Source organism: Triticum aestivum, chromosome 7A (assembly GCF_018294505.1).
Source record: "Triticum aestivum cultivar Chinese Spring chromosome 7A, IWGSC CS RefSeq v2.1, whole genome shotgun sequence".
Lineage (NCBI taxonomy): Eukaryota > Viridiplantae > Streptophyta > Magnoliopsida > Poales > Poaceae > Triticum > Triticum aestivum.
The window spans coordinates 296,123,306-296,132,639 of record NC_057812.1 but is presented as its reverse complement, the minus strand read 5'-3'; positions in this window follow the sequence as shown (position 1 = coordinate 296,132,639).

Here is a 9,334-nt window from a genome sequence, read left to right as displayed (position 1 = left end):
GAGATTGCAATGTAAATTCAGTGTTTCCTTTTTGTAACTTTTCGGTCTCACCGAAAGAGCAAATCGGTCCCACCGAGTTTGCCTGACCAACTCTCTGGTTAGCTAATTACCAAAATCGGTCTCACCGAGTTTGTGTAATCGGTCTCACCGAGATTACGTTATGCCCAAACCCTAACCATATCGGTCCTACCGAGTTGCATGTCAGTCCCACCGAAAATCTCTAACGGTCACTAGGTTTACCTTTTCGGTCCGACCGAGTTTGTTGATTCGGTCCCACCGAGATTGGAAAACTGTGTGTAATGGTTGGATTTTGTGTGGAGGCTATATATACCCCTCCACCTCCTCTTCATTCGTAGAGAGAGCCATCAGAACACATACACAACTCCAACTCATATGTTCTGAGAGAGAACCACCTACTCATGTGTTGAGACCAAGATATTCCATTCCTACCATATGAATCTTGATCTCTAGCCTTCCCAAGTTGCTTTCTACTCAAATCTTCTTTCCACCAAATCCAAATCCTATGAGAGAGAGTTGAGTGTTGGGGAGACTATCATTTGAAGCACAAGAGCAAGGAGTTCATTACCTACACACCATTTGTTACTTCTTGGAGAGTGGTGTCTCCTAGATTGGCTAGGTGTCACTTGGGAGCCTCCGACAAGATTGTGGAGTTGAACCAAGGAGTTTGTAAGGGCAAGGAGATCGCCTACTTCGTGAAGATCTACCGCTAGTGAGGCAAGTCCTTTGTGGGCGATGGCCATGGTGGGATAGACAAGGTTGCTACTTCGTGGACCCTTTCTGGGTGGTTGCTTCTTCGTGGACCCTTCGTGGGTGGAGCCCTTCGTGGACTCGCGCAACCGTTACCCTTTGTGGGTGGAGCCTTCCATGGACTCGCGCAACCGTTAGCCTTCGTGGGTTGAAGTCTCCATCAACGTGGATGTAGGATAGCACCACCTATCCGAACCACGGGAAAAACATCCGTGTCTCCAATTGCGTTTGAATTCTCCAAACCCTTCCCTTTACATTCTTGCAAGTTGCATGCTTTACTTTCCGCTGCCAATATACTCTTTGCATGCTTGCTTGAATTGTGTGATGATTGCTTGACTTGTCCTACAATAGCTAAAATCTGCCAAGAACTAAAATTGGGAAAAGGTCAAGTTTTTATTTGGTCAAGTAGTCTAATCACCCCCCTCTAGACATACTTTCGATCCTACAAGTGGTATCAGAGCCTTGGTCTCCATTTGCTTTGATCTCCATAGCTTTTGGTGGTCATAGCCTTGGTTTCACAACCTAGGAGAGTATGGCGTCTAGCGAGGGAAATTATCACCGTAGAGGTCCTTACTTTGATGGTACTAATTTTGCTAGTTGGAAGCATAAAATGAAAATGCATATTCTTGGACATAACCCCGCCGTTTGGGCTATTGTGTGTGTTGGTTTGCAAGGTGACTTCTTTGATGGGAAAGAACCAAACCGTGAAGCTACCGGGGATGAGTTGAAGATGTTGCAATACAATGCTCAAGCTTGTGATATTCTCTTCAACGGATTGTGCCCCGAAGAATTCAACAAAATCAATCGTCTTGAGAATGCAAAGGAAATTTGGGACACTTTGATTGATATGCACGAAGGTACCGACTCCGTCAAGGAATCCAAGTTGGATGTGCTTCAAAGTCAACTTGACAAGTTCAAAATGAAGGATGGTGAAGGTGTCGCTGAAATGTACTCTAGGATTGCTCTCATCACAAATGAGATTGCCGGCTTAGGAAGTGAAGAGATGACCGATAGATTCATCATCAAGAAGATTCTAAGAGCCTTGGATGGAAAATATGATACCGTGTGCACATTGATCCAAATGATGCCCAATTACAAAGATCTCAAGCCAACGGAGGTGATTGGAAGAATTGTTGCTCATGAGATGTCACTTAAGGATAAAGAGGAACTTCACAACAAATCAAGTGGTGCCTACAAAGCCTCATGTGAAGTCCCTACATCATCAAGTGAGAAACAAAACTTCAATGAAGAATTGAGCTTAATGGTGAAGAACTTCAACAAGTTCTACAAGAGTAGAAGCAAAGATAGAAGCTTCAAGTCAAGGTCCTACAATGACAAAAGATCTTCTAGTCGAGAGCGAAACTGCTACAGTTGTGGAAGACCCGGACACTATTCCAATGAGTGTACGGCTCCCTACAAGAGAAGAGAAGATTCTCCAAAAAGAAGAAGCAAAGAATCACCACCAAGAGAGAGAAGGAGTAGAGATGATCGTTATGAACGAAGATACTCACAGAGAAGCAAGGATTCGGAAAGGAAGGAAAAATCATCAAGGAGCTACACAAAACGAAGACATCAAGCTCATGTTGGTGAATGGGTATCCGGCTCCGACTCCGACAGTCACTCCGAGAGAAGTTATTACTCCAACTCCGAAGATACTCAAGATGAAGGTGTTGCCGGTCTAGCACTTGTGTCAACCAACTCCCACGACATATTTGACTCACCAAATGAAGGAATTGGAAGATGCTTCATGGCCAAAGGTCCTAAGGTAACACACCCCGAGTATGTTGATTTCAATAGTGATGAAGATGACTTGTTAGGTGATGATTTGCTTGTTGACAAATCTAGTGATGAATACTATGATGAAACGTCAATTAAACATGCTAATCAAGATAAAACGAATGACAATGATAAGGAGAAGATTGAGGCTCTAACTAAAGAACTAAACACTCTTAAGTTAGCTCATGAAACTATCTTCGAAGATCATCGAGAACTTTTAAGAGCTCATGAGAAATTACGCTTTGAAAAGCTCAATCTTGAGCAAGAGCATGAGTTCTTAAAAGCAATCAATGATGATCTCCGCAAGAAAAGTTCTTCTTACATTGCCAAGCGTTTACTCTTATCCACTTACATGCCTCAAGTCAAGTCTAGTAACAAGAACAAGAAAGATTCTTCCTCTAGCAGCAACAATGATCATGCTAAATCCAATATTGTTGCTTCTAGTAGTTCTCTCGATTCCACTAATGATTCTCTTAGCCAAGTTACACTTGAGCAAGAAAATAGCTTATTGAAGGGAATTATAGAGAAAGGAGTGTACAAAATCCTTGCCGAGAGTAAGCAATTCGAGGAAATTGTGCGCAAGCAAGGAATGCACTGGAAGAATCAAGGTGTTGGTTTTGAACGGAAGTTCAATGCCAATGGAGTTGAGTGGGAAGAAGATCAATACCCCAAGACAAAGTTTGTTCCTCAACAAAAGAAGTATGATGCTTCTTTCAAGGGGACACAAGCTCAAGACGATCTTCCACCACAAGACTACAAGCAAAAAGGCAAGGACAAGCTTCAAGAGGAAATTGATGCATTTGAAGAAGCTCCTAAGACCTTAGTCAAGTGGATTCCCAAGACTACTTCAAGTTCCACTTCATCAAGTACGACTACAACTCCAAGGATTCCCATCAAGATGGTGTGGATCCAAAAGAAGAAGAACTAGAGAGTTCTTGAGGGTGACTCCACCAACATACTTCACTCTTATCATTTTGGCAAGAACAAGTGCAATCAACTTCCACATCTTGCACTAGTTCAAGGAGTCACAAACCCTCTTGTTGGTAAGACAAGGGACAAGGTAACCTAAAAGTTTTCATGGACATCATCTTGTGTGTGCATCACTCTATGTCTATGGATATCCTTGTTTATTCCTTGTGGGACTAACCCATGTAGGTATTCAAAGTGCAATTCACTCAAATGGATAGCTCCAAGTGATCTACATCAACATTGACTATCCACATCTTCAACATCTACATGAAGTCATCATCGACAAAACCCGAGGTTAGTTCATCCCTCTAAGGGGGATATCACATCTAGGGGGAGCTTTACTCTAAGACTTGAGCTAAAGCAACTCTAAAGATGTGAACACAACAATGCTTTATGTAAAAGTGGTAACCCCACTTGAGCTTAAACGATGAGTATGACCTATGCTCAAGTGTTCTCACTTGACTCCTAAGTCAATATACTCATATATAGATGACCTTGTCATCGCAAATTGCTTGGTAGATGCTAGAATTGGTTGTGCATGCCTTGTCACATATTTCATTTGCCATCTTATTGTGTGAGCATGCTGGTTGCATATTTTACTCATTCGAGGACATCCACTTGTTGTTTTGATTGTTTGGTTTTATTTCCTTTTGCCAAGTGGACGGACAAGAATGCCTAAGAACCTCCTCTAGCTATCTATGCTTTTCTCGTCTCAAACTCTATTCATGCTACATCACAAAATTTGATCAAGTCAGATTCGAACCACTCTGTGTGAGGAGCGCTCGGAGTCCCCGATTCGTCATAGACTTAAACTTCCAAAACCTCTTTATGATTCTCGGTCTGACCGATACCCTACTTTTGGTCCTACCGAGATCATTAAGTTGATCTAGGTTTTCGATCTCGGTGCAACCGGTTTGAACCTTTTGGTCACACCGAGTTGCAACAACTGTATACAGTTTTGCATCTCGGTGCCACCGAGTCGTTCCACTCGGTCACACCAACAGGGTCGGGCTATGTATAGTCACGGGCAAAATTTGGAAATTTCTCCGAACCCCTTCGCCCGCGCGATAGCCTGCTCTGCCAACGTGGTCTCCGGATCGTCTTCTCGCCGCCAGCCGCCTCCAGTCGCTGGTCTCCATCGCCGTCAACAGGAATTCTACCCCGCCGTTGCCGCCGTAGCGAGTCTCCGCTGAACTAGGGTATGGACTCGATCTTTGTGCTATTCCCAATCCGATTCCTAGCACATTGTGATCATATTGATTCTAGCCACGTTTGATAAACTTCTATCCAGTCAATGAACTCGTAGATTAGGTTTGATTCGAAAATTCTAGGTTTAGGTTTCCTCCGAAACCATCTCGGACCCACCGAGTTGAAAAACTCGGTCCCACCGATTTGGCTTATGCCATTGCACAAGTGAGACTCGGTCTGACCGAGAATTACTTATCGGTGTGACCGATTTTGGAACTCTGTGAAACCCTAGCAGTCTCGGTGCCACCGAATTGTGACTCAGTCTGACTGAGTTCACTAGTTTAGGTTCCAAAAACTGCTTCGGTATCACCGAGTTTGAAAATCGGTAGATCCGAGATGCTTTCAGTGGGAAACTAAAACTAAGTTTTTGGATCATTCTTTTGCAAAAATCTCTGCATTTTGTGATGCTCATCTATTCTGCCTCATCTATAAACTGTTCACAGGGTCAGCAGTCAGCTTGTTCATCATGTCAGACCAGAGTGATAGTCAGAACATGTCAGAAGAGCAAGTGCAGATGAGTGAGGGCACTAGTCCCTCAAGCTCTTCAGATGATGGCAGCAGAAGTACTCCTAGCAATCTGCCAAAAGCTGCCACCAGACAAAGGAAGAAGAGAACTTCAGATTCCGAGGATGAAGATTATGTGGCAGAAGAGGAAGCCACATCAAAGAGAGTCGAGCCAGCACAAGGCACAAAGCCAGGGATGAAAATCAAAAGGCCAGCAGGCAGGCAGCCTATGTCAAAGGCCAGGGCTTCAACTGAAAAGCCTGCACCCAAAGAGCCAGTTGCTGCTGAAGGAAAGAAAAGGAAGGAAAGGGTCAAGAAGACCGTAGCCAAAGTGCTTGGAAAGGCTTCCATCATGGAAGAGGAAGAAGAAGAAGAAGAAGAGGTTGCTGCACCAGCACCTAAGGCACCTAAGCTTATGGGTGATGCTATCAGGATAGGGGCTGCCACATCTAAGCCCAAAGAAGCACCCAAAGCTGCCTCCAAGCCCAAGTCTGCACCAAAGAGAAATACAAGGAGCATACCTGCAACTGAGAAGAACAAGGCCCCAGTGCCCGAAGCTGCAGAAGAAGATGATGAAGAGCAAGTACTCAGAAAGCTCAAGCCCAAGATCCCAGACCACAATGATCCTCATCCTGTGGCTGAGGACATGAAGCTCAGAAGAGACTCAGGGCTGAGGAAGTGGAGAGAAGTAGATCCGTATGCTTCAAGGAGGAGGACTGCTGTTGACTACAGGTTCCACACTAAGGAACAACAGGACTTCTATGAGATAGTTTTGTTGGACAAGAAGCCCATTGTTTGTGACATGAGATGGGTCGACTGGACCTACATGAAGGAAAATGAGGAACACTACCCTGGAGTGTATGACAGCTTCATAGCTTGTGGAGTAGCTGACTTTGTTGGGCAGAAGCTCACAAAGTGGAATGAGGAGCTTATAATGCAGTTCTACTCCACAGCACATTTTTATCCAGATGGGAGGATCACATGGATGTCTGAGGGTACAAGGTACCAATCTACAGTTGCTGAGTGGGCACAGCTCATTAATGCCCCAGAGGAGCATGATGATGACTTGGACATATATGCCAAGAAGAAGATGGACCATAACTCAATGTCAAACATGTACAAGGAAATTCCAAATGAAGCTCTTGAAACTTTCAAGTTTGGCTCAGTACATTACCTTCTGTCAGGGCTGCCAACCATCAATTGGATTTTGAGGCACACTCTCTTGCCCAAGTCAGGTGATCACAAGATGATCAGAGGCCATGCAATCAACTCGCTACATATCTTTGATGTGCCACAGAAGTTCAAGGTGATGAGCCTCATGGTAGAGACCATTAAGAGGACATCAGCTGATCAGAAGAGGAGATGTGGTTATGCCCCACAAATTCAGGAGCTCATCAACTCCAAGATGGGCACAGGCATATACTTATTGGACAAGGAACACATGCCCATCTGTCTAGATTTTGAGGACAATCAAGTTGTGATGACTGAGAATGAACCATCGTCTGCACAAGCACAAGCAAAGAAGTTGAAGGCGAGGAAGGAGAAAGCTGCCAAGATGCCAACTCAAGAGGAGGCATCTGAATATTTCTTGAAAACCAAACAAGAGCAGCTTGGTTACCTGATTGCATCCACCCTGCGGATTGACAAAGGACTAGCCACCCTAACTCAGAACCAGGCAAGCCTAGAGAGAATCATGGAACAAAAGTTCTATGACTTGGATGTCAAGGTGACAGAGATTCAGACTGCAGTGGAGCAGCTCCAAGATGATATGCAGGAGAGGAAAGGGAAGACAACCACTGATGCCTTTGCCAGAGTGCCACGAGGTCCGAGGTCGTCTGCAGTGCCAGTTCCTGACACAAGAGCAACTGCCTCAACTCCAGCCGTAGCACCAGCCCAACCTGCTCTAGCGTCTACTTCAGCTCCAACTCCAGCGTCTACTTCAGCGTCTACAGAAGCCTTCCTCCTTGGAGTGATCCGGACTCCACCACCACCTGAAGATCAAGCCTGAGCGTCGATCTAGCACTATGCATTTTCTAGGAACTTTTTGGTAACTTGTTGCCAAAGGGGGAGAAAATGTATAGATCATAGGCTTCGAGAGAGAGTGTGTTGCTTTTTCTCTCTTGCTTTATTTGGTGGTTTTTCGAACTTTGTTTGCTTTTGAGTGCTTGAGATACTATGTCATTGCTTGTGAGACATTGATGATCATGTGTTTGATCATAAGCTACACTTAATGCTTGCTTAATGCTATTATCTTATATATCTTATGTGATCTTTCACTATTCTTGGTGATGAGTGCATGTATTTCATTCTTATCATTTTAAGCGCTCCACCAAGATGTATGTGACATGGAAGAGTAACCCATGACTCTTAACTCCTTGTGCATTTGCAGTCCAAAGCAAACTTTAAATATGCACAAATTTAGGGGGAGCTCTTACTTGTCACATACTTCTCAAAGCGACGATATATTTCATGCTTATTATCATTTGTCGAAGCTTTGATCTATATGTTGTCATCAATTACCAAAAAGGGGAGATTGAAAGTGCAACTATCCCTAGGTGGTTTTGGTAATTCATAACAACATATATGTCACATCCCTAGCTTCTGGTGCTGCCTGGTGTGTGCATCATGTTTAAATTCTGAAATTTGAACTGAGGGAAATTGGAAGCCTCAAAACCCTAAATAAAGAGGGGCAAGAAACCCTAAAATTGCAATCAGTAAATCCAAAATGCCCTAGAAATAGCTCTGACAATTTTGGCAAGAGTTATAAATCAAACCAAAATTTTGGGACATTTCTAAGGAATTATTGGGCTCTGATTTTAAATCAATATTTTATTTGAATTTGGAATTATATTCATAATATATAATGAATATATTTTCAAATGACCTGAGATATTTTTGTTATGTGTGGAGAAGTCCATTAAGTGACTTAAAAATATCCAGGGGAGTTTTGGCACTGTTTTCAAATTCTGTTTGAATTAAAATTCAGTGCCAATTAAATAAAACAGAACAAAAATAGAAAACGGTAAAAAAAAGAGAGGGAGAGAAGGCCACCTGGGCCACCTACCTGGCGCCACTTACCTGGCCCAGCTCCATCTGGCCGGCCCAGCCCACCTCCTTCCCCCTTGTCCTCTTCCTCCTCTGCCAGGAGGACGAACAGAGGCGAGGCGTGGCGCGCGCCCGAGAGGCCTCGGCCACCTCCTGCTTCCCCCTGGCCACCTCCTGCTTCCTCTCGTCGCCCTGGACCCCGTCCGCGACGCCACGCACCCTCCCAGGCCTCGCACTCTCCCCGTGCCTTCTCCCCCCTTTCTCTGGCTCCCTCGCCCCCTCTCCCGAAGCAGAGCGCAGCCGCCGACGCCGTTCGCCGTAGCTGCAGCCACCGCCTTCCCCTCGCTTCTCTGACCGGACCAGAGGCTCCGCCTCGACCCCCTCTTCCTCCCCACCGACCCACGCGCGACCGGAGAAGCCCCGAAGCGCCGTCCCGATGCTTTTCCCCTACTCGGCCACCGAGGACCGCCGCTGTCGATTCGCCGCCTCCGACGCCTCCCCGAGCTCCCCGAGACCGCCGACGAACTCCCCGTGAGCTCCTCTTCTCTTCCCCTCACTCCCCGCACCTGATTTCGTCCCCTAGCTCCTTCTTCCACCACGGCCGAAGCTCGCCGCCGCCGTGCCTCGTCGCCGTCGTGGCCAGAGCCACTGGAGCTCCCACCTGAGTGCACCATCGTGCTCAGAACGTCTCCACAAGCCCGTAGCACGCCCCAGCTCGCCTTCCTGTGCCCCCTAGCTCTCGCTCGCGTCTCGCCCGAACTCCGGCCGCCGCCGCGAGCTCGCTTCCGACGAGCTCGGTCCACCCCAGCTGCTCCCGCTTGCCCCGTTAGATGCGCCACTCCTCCAGCTCCCCGTAGAGCCAAACCCCGTCGCAAACCACCGTCTGTAGCACCGTCCCGAGCAACTCCGGCGAGGTCCCGCCGTCGCCGTGGTCGCCGGCGTCACTTGGTGACGTGGCACGTCATTAGCCACTAATGACCCAGCCAAACCAACCCTAGTGCCACTACCATGTGGGCCCCGAGCC